This window comes from Talpa occidentalis, unplaced genomic scaffold (assembly GCF_014898055.3).
Source record: "Talpa occidentalis isolate TD23 unplaced genomic scaffold, MPIMG_talOcc4v2.1 talOcc4.5, whole genome shotgun sequence".
NCBI lineage: Eukaryota > Metazoa > Chordata > Mammalia > Eulipotyphla > Talpidae > Talpa > Talpa occidentalis.
This window is the reverse complement of record NW_023604861.1, coordinates 89543596-89560976: the sequence shown is the minus strand read 5'-3', so window position 1 is coordinate 89560976 and position 17381 is coordinate 89543596. Positions and strand designations below refer to the sequence as shown.

The following is a 17381-nucleotide window of genomic DNA, read 5'->3' as shown; positions in this document are numbered from 1 at the left end:
TGCAGTATATTTCTTTAGAAAAATTTAATTTTGATATGGTTTCCAAAATTCATAATTTACTGTCCCCAAGTTAGCTCATATAATGTAAACCTTTTTATGCTAATTTGGATGTCATGATGCTATGTTGAGGAGAAAATACATTTGTAAGTTCCTATGGTATCTCAAATTATCATTAGTACAACTAAATAATACTGGTAGCACTAACTCACATAAGCTAAAGACAAATACAAAGAAAAAGCAAATGGGAAGTATAAAAAAGGTGGACTGTATAATCTGCATAGTACAGACTTCAACTAAATAAACAATGCTTGAAATTGTTATATTATAAAAGAATAACAAGGCAACTTAACTGTTTCCAGACCTTGGCCAAAAAAACACCATAGGTACAGTAACCATAATGGGAAAAACTGATTAAGGATAGAAAACTCAATCATACATTTCAAAATTAAAAATAAAACAAAATGTATTTCAAGCAATTATTACCATGTACATGAGAAAAGGTTTATATAACTACAGTTCAATTAAGTTATATTTTAAAATATGACATGGAAAAATCTAATTTTCTTTACTGGTCTAGGGTGAAAAAAGTCAGAATGATCATTGTAGACTTTGCTTTAATTTCTAAGCTGCCATTGATTTTCCAGTCATCACAGCAAGACTGCAGGTTTTTAATATTCACCATGAATATTCCTTACTGAATGGACAGAAGTCAGTTCATTCCATTTACTACATAAAGAGGACTAAAGAAAGAAAAACAACTAAATTAACATCAGTGTAAATTAACATCAGTGTAAAATAGAGTACACTGTATTTTATTGTATTGTAAAAACTGAATCAACCCACTGGAAAAGTGTTCCAGACACCTCAAACCCACTTTTCATTTAGGGCTTAATGTACACTGTATTTTATTTTATTGTAATAAAATACAGCTAACAAATATATGTTTACTCAGTAGAATGATTTGGTAATAGTATTAAACAAAATTGATTTAAGGTAACTCAAAACCCTAAAATATAAGAAGATAAGCTGTCAAAATGTGCTAATCAAAGCTTTCTTCACTTCTGTGATCAATAGCTTATCACTAGAGTCATGATGAATCTCACGCTACTTTGTCTCCTTCAAGTCAAAAGCATATTTTTTGTTAATTTAAGATTTATTTATTTATGCATACAAGATCTGGGGTACAGGCCAGTAATGCAGGGGGAGTGAGAGGATTCACCAGAGACAAAGTGGGGAGCAGAACAGGCGGACAGATTGAAATACACTGCTGAGGGGAGCAGCGGGCAAGACAGGAGAGGTCTGCTTTGCCATGTGGGTTTCTCCCTGGCCGTCTGGGGTTTCAATTCGCGCTACAGATGCTATGGATCACCTCATAGCGCGGTGCTTAACCCTCGCACCACTAGTGAGGCCCAAAAAGCATATTTTTAATAAGTGAAATAAGGTTATAGCAAACACCAGCTGTGAGGGAAAAATGACCCAACAGAGGGTAATTTGGGGGTTATAGGTAGGAGATTGAAAATCTTGTCTATGACACTGTCTTTGTTTGTAGGGTTGATTTTATGGTAATATCATAAATGTGTGTTTGTATATTTCTCTGTGCATGTATGTATATACTCACACAAATATGTATGGGTATATTTATGAGGAAAATACTAAGTTTTTTCTTCCTTTATCCTTCCAATGGGTAATTTTAAGCATGACTGAGAGATGGCACAGACCAGTCATGCACTGCCAACCCCCTCTTCCAACTCCCTTCTAGATGGCTAAAGGACAGAACCTATAGAGAATGTCCCAGACAACTATACTTTTCATCTTTAACTAGTTTCTTGGACCCATATGGACCAGGCCTCAGTCAATAGTGAGATTTCAGGGCCTCCCTAACCACTTGACATTAAGTCCTAATTGAAAAGTGGGTTTGGGGGTCTGGAACACTTTTCCAGTGGGTTGATTCAGTTTTTACAAAAATATTTGGAAGAAAGAAACCCCATATTATCACACCAGTTTCATGAAACTGGAGAAAAGTGTAGACAACAAATTAATGAATAAAGATTACAGGAGTCAGTGAATGTCAACCTTTCTCTTCTTCCACTGAAAATGTGGTCTACTAACTCAGCCAGTATAATGTATGGTATTCAATATTGCAGGAAATAAAACAAAATCATGTTTTAAAAGTATGCTCATTAAATTTTCAGATAAATATTTGAGATATGCTCACCATTTATTTCCTCAACCTCTAGATACTGTTTTTCTTAAAGTACATGAGAATTTAAAGCAAAAATGCAATTGTTAAACTAAAAAAAATACATCTACAGAATAAATACTCTCAGACATTTTGGACACTTTTCAGTGCTAATAACTGGATCCATTATCAGATTCTCTTGTCAATCTCAGAATTTTTCTGCTTCCAGGAAAGGGGACCCACTTTGTGCTAAAGTTATTATTTATTATTATTTCCTTTTAAATAAAAGTGAAAAAAAAAACAGTGATAAATGACTTGAAAATGCACTGTATGCCACCGTATTGCCAGTGAATATATGACCCATTTCTAAAGTACACCTATTTCTTCCAACAAATATATACTTATATTGGGTATATAATTTACTCTGTATGGCTTCCTGCCCATAGGGAGAGAATATTCTGGTCATATTGATATGATAGAATAATAAAGATAAATAACTAACATGCATTTTTAAAGCAAATACATAGATTGTTTAACTCCTACATCACTTGAATACTATGGAAATGTAATGCTCTAAGGACAACTGCCCTGGGATACTCCTGGGCAGTGCCTGATTTAACAATTAAAAGGCAAACAATTCAATTAATAAATGGACCACAGAACTAAACAGACAATTCATAGGAGAGGATCTACAGAAGCTTGACGGATACATGGGAAAATCTTCATCATGGTTTTTATTAAGGGAGATGCAGACTGAAACCACAAAGAGAGATCATCTCACAATCATGAGAGCATAACATATTAAAAAGAAACCCAGAAGGTGCTGGAGAGGATAAGGACAAAGAGGAATTCTATTACAAAGTTGGTAGCAATGTAAGTCACTCTGAAAGCTATCTAAATTTTACCTTTAACAACTGAAAACAGAAATTCCAAATGACCCAGCAATCCCACACTTGGGTATTTATATGAAGAATGTGAAACCAGCAACTCAAAAACTTATATACTCTACAACGCTTACTGTATTCTTATTTATAACAGCTAGTCTAAGTGTCCACTGCTTGAAGACTGGATCAAGGAGATGTAATATAGCCACATAATGGAATGTTTATTCAGCTAAAGGAAAGAAGAAATATTGCTGTTTACAGCAAAATAGAAGGAGTTCAAGGGAATCACGAGTAGTAAAGCAAGTAAGAATGAAAAAGAAAACTATTGAGTGTTTATATAATGGACTAATCCACAAAGCAAAATACTTATGAATACCAGCAGGCACTGATAAAGGAAGTGAGGCTTCTGAGGCTAAGAGGGAGAAAGGGTCAAAAAAGTGTAACTCATGGTGGTAGGAAAAATAAAGAAATAAAGAAAAGGTTGGTGGGGGGTGCACATTTCAAAGAACGCACAGATGGAGAGAACTACTTTCAGAGACAGAACACTAAAGCGTTATTGAGCACAATTCCAAGTCATGTCCAGACAGTAAGAAATAAGAAACAGGCAACCTGGAACACTGACTAGGGGACAATGGCAGCCCAAGTTGATACTCTCCAAGTCCGCACAGAGGTCACCTTGGTCACACTAGCACAAAGGCTGTTATTAATGTAAAGAGGTCTGTTTGAATCTATTATGCATCCTTTACAGGATGACCTATGTAAATAAGGATAGGCAACTATATATAATTCTCGCAACAGAATATGAATTCAGTAATTTTAATAGATTAGTCATTTTTCATACAATTCCAAAGTTAAAGAATCACTTCAGGATTAATACTTGGGAATGTGCCCACATGTCACCTAAATTTCCACCAAGTATACCCTATTTAAATACTCCAGTCCAGGCTCTGGCAAAGAAATGGAACCATTTACAGAATTTAGCCTTAAGGTTTCTTTTGCTTCATATGCTACACATTATAATTACATTTGAGAATTCCCAAACATAACATTTCATAATCAACAGATACAGCTAGTGATGATTGCTAAAAATGGCAACCTTAGAGACATCTTTTTACCCTACTCTGCATGGATCTCTGCAACGTCAATTAATGTTACCTTCTCATTTCTGGTTACCCTTAGTTCATCTCTTCCTCAACAAATAAGAATAAATGACTAAATGATATCAAGAACCTCTTTCAATTCTGGATGATATAATGCAAAAAATAATAACAGAAATTATTTACAAAATACCATGTGCCAGGCACAATGCTACATACATTAGAGATATTATGTCACAAACAGGTTGGAAATATTAGCTCCATTTTGAAGATAAAGGAAACTAAGGCTTAGATTAGAAAGAGTGAGTTTGCCCAACATGAGACAGCAAGTCAGCTTCAGCCCTAAGATTTGAATCTAATTGTTGGATTTGAGAGTCTTTGATTTCAGTAACCTTGAAACTCACTATCAAAGGTTGAGTTACAGATAAAACACAATATGACAAGGTCAATGATAATGATGATGATATCAGTAGTAATGAAAATAGCTAGCCCTAATGCATTCTTATTCTCTGCCATATATTGTTTCAAGCACTGCATTTAACTTTATCCTCATGAAAACAATACAAGGTAAGTTCTATTCCCATTTTACAGATGAGTAAACTGAGTTATAGAAAGATTAATTAACTAGGCCTCCCTGGTGGCGCAAGCAGTTGGGATGCAACCTATGAAGCTGTCCGCAACCACTATGGCATGATTTCGATCCCCGGGCAAGGAGCTACTCACATGGCACAGCAGACCTCTCCTGACTCACCCGCTGCACCCTCAGCTGTATATTTCGGTCAATCTGTCTGTTCTGGTGAATCTTCTCACCCCCCCCCACTTCTGGCCTGTACCCCAGTTCTTGTATGCATAAATAAATAAATCTTTAAAAAAGGAAGATTAATTAACTTACCAAAGGTTAAAAATCTTTAGGTCATGGAAAAATGATTTTAACCAAGAAAGTGTAGCTACATTGTTTGTATTTTCTGATTAAGGTCTACTGTTGTATGTTTTTTTTTTTTTAAATTCTAGTCTCTTTCATCTTATATCTAATATATCTGATAAGCTATCCTACCAACATATACATAATTTCAACGTCTTATCCTGTGTTTTCACCTACATGGAATCCATGTCAAAAATTATTAATCCAATTTTATCAGTATTACAAATAATCTCACAGTCCTCACCATGTTAAAAGTCTTTATACTATTCAAAACTCTTTTTTTTTAAGATTTATTTATTTATGCATACAAGAACTGGGGTGGAAGCCAGAAGTGCGGGGAGTGAGAGGATTCACCAGAGACAGAGTGGGGAACAGAACAGGCAGACTGACTGAAATACACTGCTGAGGGGAGCAATGGGCCAAGTGGATAGGTCCCTGGATGGCTGGGGATGGACCTTGTGCAGCGGAGGCTGTGGATAGCTTCACAGTGCTGTGCTTAATCCCTTGCAACACCAGGGAGAGCCTACTGTTCAAAACTCTTAGCAAGCCAGCCAACACCTTACAAGTGTGTCCAGTTGGTCACCATGCTCTAGTTCCATAATCTCCCTTCTTTTTACCTGCATCAGCAGCAAAAAAAATGTGAAATCAGTCATATCATGAGAACTAAGACCATATAGATCTTTAGGGAAAGTATGTTATAACATTAAATCAACCACTCTAATGTATAGTTTTGAATAAGAATATCACTCCTTTATTTATTATTTAGAAATAGCCTCTTAGCACTAAATTAGCTCATAATACTCCACTCTGGCATGGGAACTTTCTTTTACTAAGCACAATACTCTCCTTTCTACCTGCAAAGTACTTTTCTTCATCCATCATCCCCTACATTCTTTCTTCCATGGCCAGCATAGGTTTATGTTATATAAACTGTTTTAGCATTAACTGTGGAAAACTGGCATATATAATTCTAGTTATTTATAATGAATATTCAGTCTCATAAATCCTCAATGAGATATTAAACTGAGATAATGAATATAATTTTAATATTAAATGTATTTTCTACTTTTCTAATCTTTTAAATGTACTAATTCATTCACTGAATAGAATATAACCCTATTTAAAGTAATCTCATTTTTCTACCATTCTGGATAGTAGAGGAAGGACCAATAAATATAGAGGTCTTGACCAGGTACTGTCATAAAAATTGGCAATTTTTGAAAGATTAAATCAACCAACTGTGGAAATTACAAAAGTCTGAACAATAAAAGCATAGATCTTTTGGAAGACCTAGGTTATTTCCCCATAGACTAAAACCTATTTATAAACTGTAATTCCAAACATTGATTTTTTAAAAACAACTCTACACACTTTCTAACAATAAATTATGAAAAGAGAATGTATACTGTGTCTTGGGATAAGAAGGTAATGAATAGGGTAAGAGAGGAGAAAGGAAGTTTTTTCCCTTACATCCTCTCACATACACCTAAAAAATATATCATGGAATGTATCTCTAGCCTACATCCCTAGAACATCACACACATGAGCATCCACTGCTAAATGTATTATGATTCTAACTGTTCTCCCCAAAGATATGTCAATGTCCTAACCTCTACTACCTATGATTATGAAGTTATTTGAAGATGGAGGATATTGCAGATGTAATCAAATAAGGCCACATTATATTATTTATTATATTATTATATTTTATTTGCCCTATTGGCACAAGGGGTTAAGTTGCAGCACTGTGAAGCTGTCCACAGCCACTGCAGCACGAGTTTGATCCCTGTCAAGGGAGCTACCCACATGGTGCAGCAGACCTCTCCTGTCCCACCCACTGCTCCCCTCAGCAGTGTATTTCAGTCAGTCTGCCTATTCTGTTCCCCACTTTGTCTCTGGTGAATCCTCTCACCCCCCCCACACACACATCTGGCCTGTATCCCAGTTCTTGGATGCATAAATAAATCTTTAAAATAAGCAAATAAGCAAACAAACAAATAAATAAATAAATAAATAAATAAATAAATAAATAAATAAATAAATAAATAAATAATTATATCCTGTCCCAATGTGACTGTTGTCCTTATTAAAAGAGAAGAAACCAGAGAGACACATAAGGGGATAGCCCCATATGAGGACAGAGGAGAAGACTGAAGTACAAAAGCTCTAAGTTAAGGAATATGAATAATTGCTAGCAGATGACCAGAAGCTAGGAAAAGACAGATAAGGATTGTCCCCTTCAAAGGAAGTTTGGTGTACTAACACTTTGATTTCAGACTTCTAGCTTCTAGAGCTATGAGATAATAAATTCCACTGTTTGAAGCTAGGCTGGCAGCTTATTATACAGACCTAGGAAACTGATATAAAAGAAGATGTGTACCACCTTTGCCACCTTTGTGAGAAGTACAGCAGTTAAGAAAATATTTTATAATGCATTTGGGTCCTAACTTTGGTTTTCAGAGAACTGAAAAAAGCAATCAGCCACTATGATGTCTTACAAGAGCTTGAGAGACCCCACTAATTCACATTCACAGTAAAATTTTAGTCATCCTGGAAACAGTCTTCCAGAATCTCAAGCTTCTAGAATGACTGCTGACCCAAAAGTAGACCAGGTTACAATGCAACCAATTTAAGAAGAAAAAATAAAAAGTAGCCTCCCTGAGTATAGACTATTGCAGAGAGGTCCTGATGTTCTACAGATTAAAAGCAATGGGGCTGAAACATGTCATGCTCTGACTGAAGAGCAGTGTCTGTGAAAAGTCGTTCCTTCTGTGCAAGGCTGGGAGATGAGCCAGAAGTAGCAGGAGGCAGAAGAAATAAGAAACCGGCAAAAAGGATATCTGCAATAGCAGCAATTAGAAATGCCACCAGGAGAGTGAGCAGTGGATACTTCAATGTGTGAGTCAATGAGAGAGGAAATCATGCTATACAGAATGTATGGAGTATTGTTTAAGTCTTATCTCTAGAAGCCTCACTCTCCCGGGACCACAGTGAAGACAGGCCCGCTCTGCAGTGTATTTAGGCAGATATGCAGGAAGGTATTACCTGAAAACTAATAAAATCTCAGTTGCCCGGATGAGCAAAAAATCTTGAGGGAAAAAATTCACTGTTTGGAAACTCTAGTAGTCACCCTAAGGAAGACTTAATAATGACTGAAATATTTGGACATTTTCCAGCCTCTGTTGACTGGCTGATAGATTCAAGGGGCTCTATCAAGCCCCTCCCACTCCACATGCCTTTCTCCAAAGTTTTTTACCTTACCCCTTTTTGCTGCCAATTTATTTGCTTATATTATTGTAATGTGGATCCCCTCAAAAAATACATATTGTGGTTACATGCATTTGGCTGGAGTCATGAGTGAAAGCTCCCTGGCTTGTGTAATTTAACACTCTGGAGATTCTGAAACTGATAAGACATCTCAATAATAAATAAAATATGTATTTTTTTAAATAAATAGCAATGATGTTTCTAAAAATCAGCCAAAAAAAAAAGGGATGGGGGATGAGGTCTCACCTTCCTAGACATCAATATTCACTAATGAGCTAAGGTAATTAAGTGAAAATGTACGCATGAAGAAATTGACCAATGGAGTACAAAAGAGACCGTAATAGTCTGATTAATATATGCAATTAGACACATCGCAAATGGGAGATAGAATTATTTGTGCAATTAATGCTGGTAACTATTGACAATGAAATGAGAAAATAAAACTAGGTACTAATTCACAAAATAAAAATCAAAGATAAAGACAAACATGTAAGCAAACTTTGAAACATTTAAAAATTATTTAGGAACATTTATTTATGATATTGGGAAAGAAAAGACTTTCTTACACAGAAGACAATAAATAATTTTATAAGCTGGACACACAAAACAATAAGGCGACTCAATAAAACTATATATCTTTTTATAATCTTTACATAAAAAGACATAAACAAAATTAAGTCACAGACTGGAATTTTATTTGTAAGAAATAAATAAAATAAAAAAGTTTGGGGCCTCCCCAGTGGCACAGCAGTTGAGTGCTGGGCTGCAAAGGTGCCCGCAGCCTCTGCAGCGCCGGTTCGACCCCAGGCTGCCAGCGAGGGTCCCACATGGCGCGCAGACCTCTCATGCCACTCCCGCTGCTCCCCTCAGTAGTGTATTTCATCAGTCTGCCTGTTCTGTTCCCTGTTGTCGCTCTGGTGAATTTTCTCACCCTCCCACGCTTCTGACAGTACCCAGTGCTTGTATAAATAAATAAATAAATAAATAAATAAATAAATAAATAAATAAATAAATAAATAAATCTTTTAAAAAAAAGTAAAAAAAAAATATAAAACAGTTTGAGTATTCAAAATGTAAATATAGCTATTTTAGATGAAGAAGAACAAACAATCCAGTGAGAATGAAAGCACAGGAAATGAAAGAAGAGCAGGCTCAAATGGCTGGTAATTATGTGAAAAGTCTAATAATCAAAAAAATAAAAACTAAAATAACAGCAAGATCCAATTTTGTTTTTTTCCAGGTCTTAAGGGTACAAAATTGGATCTTGCTGTTATTAAACAAGGATATTGGAAATGGAAAATATCGTATACTACTGTGTGGAGTGTAAATTGCTACTATTTGGAAAATATTTTCACAATATCTAAAAATATAGAAGGGAAGGTCAAAATTTAGCAATTCTACTTTTAATCAGGCTATAAGAATAAAGGCAGATCTAAGAATAAATTACTGTCATATTACAGTACCAGGAAAGCAAGTTTCAGGGCAATTATTAGAACTATTGGCGGGGGCGTTGCACTATTTAACAATTGTACTCTAGGTGAATTTCCACAAGACACATTCATACTTGAGCACAAGATGCACATGTCTCATTACAGTTTGGAGTCCCTGGTACCTCTTGATCACAAGTTAACAAATTGACACATACATTGCAAGAGGAAATCAAATGATTTTCTTTTAATGACAAGCTTGCTCCATAAGAATTCTTAAGAAAGAAAAATAGAGTTCTTTCAAGAATATCTGTTTGTATTGTCTTATTGTTTCATACCCAGCAACAAAACTATGACACAGGGTATACCAATTTGAGTACACTAGCTTTTCAGGGTGTCATAAAATGAGGAGCAGGGAATCAAAACTTGCTAAATGGAAAGATTTTTCCCCATGGCTCTCTCAGGGATAGTTGCAATCCCACTGTTTTTGTCTGAAGAATGTATTGTCTGGAAAAAGTACCGATTACTGCAATGAGTTCTTAACTGTCAATTTTCACTAAAATTCACTCCCTTTGAAAAGATAGGGATGCTGAGAGCACTGCTTTTGATAGGGCATGGAGTCTGACAAAGGTAGCCATTCCTGTATAGTTAAGGAAAAGAAAAAAAAGCATTGAGTTCCTAGGCTGGTTCCCAAAGGGAACAGGGGGCAGGCTTGGAGCTGAGGCAGTGACACTAGAAGATAAACTTTTTCTGCTTCACTATTTTGCCTTGGGCAAGCATATCTTTCTGATGCAACTGCATTTTCAAGCCACAGTATAAACCCTCTTGAGATCCATGAAATTGGGTTCTATATCTCAAGCTTTTTAACAGATTCTCTAATGTTTATTGTCAGAAAAGAGTCCAAGTGTTCACAAGCCTTACATCTTTCTGTTTGTGTTTGGTGAGCTTTCTAATTTATACCTAATTAATATGTTCACAAATTTGGCTAAAGCTCAAATTAGTTTCCTTCCCTGAAGACAAAACAGGTAAAAAGAGATAACTATAATCAGATAACTATAATCAGATACAGAAGGAAAAATAAGATATAAAATTTACCAGAATTGTGAAAACAATGGTTGATGGAGAAATGGCTGGATATACTACTGACACTGTCTTATCTGGGACAGCACCATTGAACAACCACCATGAGGTCTTGTGTGGGCACATAAGCCTTCAACAAACGCTCATCCCATTTCATATTCATTGATTCAGGAATGCATGTTCTGTGACTGACTACTGAAATGAAATCACTGACAGACCTGCTTTGTTTGGATGCACACGAAGACAAAGGGCCAGTACTGCTTCATATCTCTTCCAGCAGGACAACGTACAATACAACCAAAGACTGAACTATCTGTGTAAAGATAATGGCCAGAAACTGTGCACCAGGAAACCGCCAACTTCACGGAAGGAAAGGAAAGATAAAAGCCAAGCTGTGTGGATGTAAATGGGGCAATATCAGGGCCTCCCTGGTGGTGCAGGGGTTAAAGACACAGCACTATCAAGCTATTGCCATCCCTAGCTGTTAGCCAGGGAGCAGCCCACATGAAGCAGCAGACCTCTCCTACCTCTCCCTCTGCTCCCCTCAGCAGTGTGTTTCAGTAGATCTGCCTGTTCTGCTCCCCATTCTGTCTCTGGTGGATTATCTTACCCCCCACACCTCTGGTCTATACCCCAGTTCTTGTATGCAAAAATAAATAAATCTTTAAAAAAATAAATGGGTAATATTAATTAGAGAAATCATATTCATAATTTGACTACCATAAAAATAATTTTCTCAAGTGAAATGAATGAAAAGCTTAGGTAGCTCTTTGTGAACATCACACATTTGCCAGGCAATTGAGGGCACTGAATTAAGTGTTTTATAAACATCAGGGAGGCCCTGACCCAAGTCAGAACATTCACATAATGGATTAATCATGTATTGTTTCAGATTAAAGCTGTGGAATACTCTAAGTTGCTCCAGGTAGTGTAGGAGTGTTTCGTTTCACAGTTTGTTGCGTATGGAACATGGCCATAGGCACTGCAGCCCTCCATTTTAGAAAGCGCCAAGTGTGATAAATGAGATTGAAATTGGAGGTGCATCGCAGAGAGAGAATGCGCCCAAACTGAAACGCTTAACAGAAAAATGACTATAGGCATTTTATTTTAGTGCCAAAACTTAAGGAAAAGCAAATGCTTTAAGCAATGAGTGAACTACAATTTGGTTTCATGTGCCTGAGAAGATTACTGGAGAAAACTAGAAATGTTAAGTAGCAAAAAGAAAACAAAACCAAACAAAATGCAGATATTGTTAATCATCTGCATGAAATTTATTGGGATATTTGTAGTGAATTAGAGGCCACAGCAGGTACGTAGGGAATGAAAAGAAATATTGGAATATAAACTTTTTTTTAATTGAATGGTAGAAGATTGAATTTGCCCTGGTAGCGATTAAAAAAAATGTGTACTCTCAGTGAATAAACACTGAGAACAAAAGAATCCATCTAGTAAAATGACAATAGGAATTGGAAATGAGGCATGAGGAAATAGCAGAATTACCAATTACCTTGTAACAATCTTTATAGAGAAAAAGCTGGAGTGCTACCCAAGTGAGTTATCGTATTTGCCAGTATGATTTTGGAATCAAACTGTATTAAGAGAAAAAGGTCGGAAGGAGTCAATGCTTCTTAAGCTATGTAAAGCAACAGAGACAGAAAAATGGCTTGTTTATCTAAAAGCACTAAAAAAATGAGGTTTGAAAAAAATCTGGGTTGTTAGCATTTAGAAGCTGAATGATATAAGACTTTAAAAGGAAAACACTATAAATATGATTATACTGGAGGTGGCTTAAGGGAAGAAAAAATGAAAAATAATTTAGAAGTGACTATGATTTACTTCAGGAAGAAAAAAATATTTTCCTTATTTCCAAATTTATTTTAAATATTTTTTTGGTCTGAGAACTAAAACCAAGCTTTAACAGAATTTATTTGAAAATCAATTTAATGTAAGACTTATAAATTTGTTTATCAGGAGAAAGCAGATTTTTTTTCTAAAATGATTAAGCAAAGTATAGCAACATGGCCCATTAGATTCACATCATTCAAAAGGACAGAGATTTATTGTTTTCAAAACTGCAGAATAAAGAGGAACACAGAGGGGTGGGAATAAGGAGTGGCAATATGTCACATTTCTAATCAAAAACATTCAAAGACATGCCAGTTACCAATAGAATTCTTTTTCCATTATCATGAATTAATAATTCTAATAACTTTGTAACATACACTTTTGTAACATACACGTACTACATACACTGCAGGCTCGGTATTCAGGAAAAGGAAGAATAATAACATATGTTTGGAGACTCACAGGATAGCTTTCTGGGAAGTGTCAGTATCTGGTAAAAGAAATGGGCATTGGATCAAACATGGGCAGGTTGCATTTAATTTGTAGCCTCCATAAACACCAGGACCATCTTTTTTACAGCCTGCATTTGTCATATTGAACGTAAGCCTGGAGCTCTAGTTTTCTGCTTCCTGCTTTTAGACCAGCCTGTCAAACACCTCAGGCAAAGAGCCATATTGCTTTCATAATCTTCCTGGGGTGGATCACACTGTCAAACGCAGGTGAACATTAAATATATGCTCCTGCACTATGATAGCCAGGATCACAGTTGGACAATACAGGAAGCAAGCAAGGTTTCCCTGGGGGAGTCCCAGGATTCTTGTTTTCTTTATAATGTGTTTTTAAGCCCACTTTCCTTCTGCTCCACTCCCCTCTTTACATGTCCACTGGCAGACGACTTTCTACCACCAGCCTACTCTCTCACCCATTCCTCTGTGTACAATTGCTCCTGTGCCCATCTATATATTTCTTAGATTTCTTTTTGCCCTGTGTGACTGCTTCCAAGTCAGCACCAGGACTCTTTGTCCAAGTTTTCTCTGGACTCCACAGTAGAAGTGGCAGAGAAATGATGACAATTCTGCATCCCTCAACCAGTCAGTAACCAATGACAAACAAGAGTTGATAATATCCTATGAGTACTTCATTTCCCTTAGAGCTCGCAGAAGGATAACTTTAGATGTGTTTCACACCTTGTCCCAGAGATTCTCAGTTACAACAGAAGCTGTTACTGACTCACTGCCCTTGTCTGCCTCTGTCCCCAGTCCCTATCAATGTTTCCTGGGATCACCTCATAAATAAATTACTAATGATTCTCAAGTTACAATGATTTGACTTAGGAGGATCCAACTTAAGATTTTTGACTTTACAATGGTGTGAAAGCAATATGCATCTGGTAGAAAACAAAATTTAAATTTTGAGCTCCGATCTTTTCCCCAGTGTCACAATTCTGTCTCCTGAAGCTGGATGGTGGCAAGGAGGCACAGCTCACAGGCTCATGTTTATAAGGGTTAACAATCAATATTGTACAGTGTACTGTGGTGCCAGCACTCTTTTGGGATACTGTGTTTTGTGTTTTTGCATCCCATCATGTCTAAAAAAAATACCTGAGATATTCAACACCTTATCATAAAATAAGCTTGTGTTAGAAGATTTTGCCTACCCGCATGTTAATAGAAGTGTTCTGACCACTCTTACACTAGGCTAAGCTATGATGCTTGGTAGGTTAAGCATATTAAATGTATTTTTCAATTAATGGTATTTTCAACCTATGATAGGTTTCTTGGGATGTAACCCTACTGAAAATCAAGGAAGAGCTGTACTTGTACTGGAATTCTTCACTCACAGCTAATTATTGGGTATGCTGAAACTGACATACTCCAATCAAAAGTGGTATCACTAAATAATGGAATAATGTCACACCTTACCATGCATTTAGGTCAACATATTTTAACTATTTTTGAATAACTTGTAACTTAAGACATTTACCCAATGACTACAAATTGTCCTGTAAATAAGAGACATGTATGAGCAAAGGAACATGAGGCATTTTAAAGGAGTACATTTTTACATAAGGTACATGCAGTTCCAGTATAGTCTTTCTACAGAACCATGTCTGATTATCATCAAAAGTAAAAATTACTTAAACTAAGGATAACCTGTTACTTTTGAAATGGTCATATCTCAAAGATCCTCATCTTCAAGCAAGTGTCACCTCTCCAAGAGCTTGTAGTGGTAGGCTGAGGGACCATCATAACATTTAGGCACATCAATAAACCCACCAAGGAAAGATTCCACTCATGTGAACCTTTTTGACAGTTCTTCAGTAAACTAATCAATGCAGGCAGTTCATATGGGCTTTCAGACAAGTATCCAGTTCAGACTAGAAGTTTTCAATCTTAACTGTACATTAGAATTACAGGTAGCTTGTGAAAACATGGGATTTCTGATTAAACAGACCTAAGCTGGAAAAGAAAATCTGCAGTTCTAATAAGTTCTCAGATGATGAAAATATTATTAGTGAAGGGGGTCACACACTGAAAGCCACCAATGTAAGGCAATTTTAATAAAATTTTATTTTATTGGAAGAAGGCAATTTTTATATCCTTCCTCCAAATATCTTATCTTCCTATTCAATAGACATTTCCATAATTTTCCTACAGTGAACCACAGCCCAACAGCAGATATATTTTTACCTAGGACATCCCTCCCTTTTGCATTACTACCTGAGAGGCAATGCCATTACTTTATAATTGACCCTCAAAATCCTTTTCCTCATATTCTTTTTCACCTACTAAATGCGTCTTCTCCTTTAGGCCATCACTCTGGACAGTAAAAAGTAAATTCTCTACATTCACTCAACAATGAAGGTAATTTTCTGCCAGGCAGTGAATATAACAGATACGATCCCCACATTCAGTTGTATTTGCATTATTTCACACTGCTCTAGCCTATAATAGAAGTTGTAATCATAACTACAATATCTCAAAAATGTAGTTATCTTAAATTCAGTTGGCAAAGTTGGTATTTGGCAATATATGGAAGTGTTGTCTTCCATATAGAAATAAGATGCCAAAAATAATAGACTTTCAAGCAATTTTAATATAACAACTTCAAGAGGAAAATTATCAAATGTGCAAGACATTTAATGAAAAGAATAAATGCAAAAAGTTTATTACCTTCTCATAGCTTCCTTTTAACCTCCTAAGTAGATTATTGCTTACGTTCTATAATATAACTCAATATTTTAGAACATAACTAAAGGCAATTATTTAGGAAGAGTTCCACAAAGAAACAAAAAGATTCATAAAAAAGGCCTTTTTGAAGATTCAAAAACATAATGGTTTTATGTAGGCTAGGGAAAAATGATAAAAATTGAATTTGGCTTCAGAAAATAAAACAGTGGACCAATAACAATATGATTTGATACAACTCTATTATGGGCATGTTAGGAAAGGCTGTCTGTATTTACATGCAATGCAGCTGACTTAACTGGATGACAGTATAATAACCATTGTCTCTCATAGAAACTTTTTTTTCTTACTCATTTGCTTCTATACAGAATTGTTTCTGATGTTGAAGCATAAGGCCAAAAATAATTGTGTCATTATGTCCAAGGATAGAGAACAATAGATATTCCTTTTGAGGACATTACAGAGTTACATCTATGTATAGAATAATCATCTGTTTGTATGCTTATTGTAATCTATTTCTAATGCTAGCTCTCTCTCTCCAGGTACCTGATACAGTATTCCATGCAGCATGGAATACATCACCTATATGCAGGTTCCCTGCTCCTACAAAAATGGTTTTCAGTTTGTACTTCAGGATCAAAGAAATGGCCCCCAACTCCGCCAGGTCAGGAAATATCTTGATTTTTTGCTGTTTTCTATTTGCAAGTCAATTACACTTCACCCAAATTTTAGTTGTGTTCAACAAAATGTTCTGATTGATCTTTTCAAGCAATTACAATCTAATTGCTATGTGGATAATTTTGTTTTGACTAATTAACTACCAGAACAGTCTGAACTTCATACATTCTTCCATGTTCAAAAAAATACATAATTTCCTTGAAAATGTTATATGACTTGATGCCATAATAAAGTGGATGTCTTTAATAAAGTGAACAGTACCTCTGAAGCCAATTTAATGACTCCTCCTTGTCTTCCTGAGTCTGAATGTGATCCAATTATCTCTGTTTATTGAATTACACCACTCTTTAAACCCAATTGAAAGCTTGTCCCACTAAGCCTCCTTTTCTAAATGATCGTATTTGGAAATGGCCATATTTGTGAACTCATAAAGGAGACTGTACAGAGAGTCCCCACTGAAAAGTATGAAGAAGCTGAAGACATTGGACACATCTGACATTGTCTAATAAATCTCCAATCTAAACACATATGGGTATGCATGCACATACACCGACTGCACACACACACACACACACACACACATTTCTATTCCTTGTTTTATGACCTGTGACAGCAAGGAACACTCTAAGCGCCAGTGCTTCTGGGTACCAGAGGACACCTGAATACAAGATGAAGGTAGCTACAGACACACCAGGAGGTCTGGAGTATTTAGTATGGTTGAAGACCCACTTCCATTGTCTTCGATACCTAAAACTGCCCCTTACTTCAACTATAAGAACTGGGGAGCTGTAGGGGAAGTTAAGTCATAAGGAAC

General features: G+C 36.0%; 1 protein-coding gene across 5 annotated transcripts in view; it reads right to left on the bottom strand.

Annotated features, from left to right (window-relative positions):
• CTNNA2 (catenin alpha 2) overlaps positions 1–17381 on the bottom strand; it is a 1153910-nt gene that overhangs the window by 840870 nt on the left and 295659 nt on the right. The window lies entirely within an intron of this gene.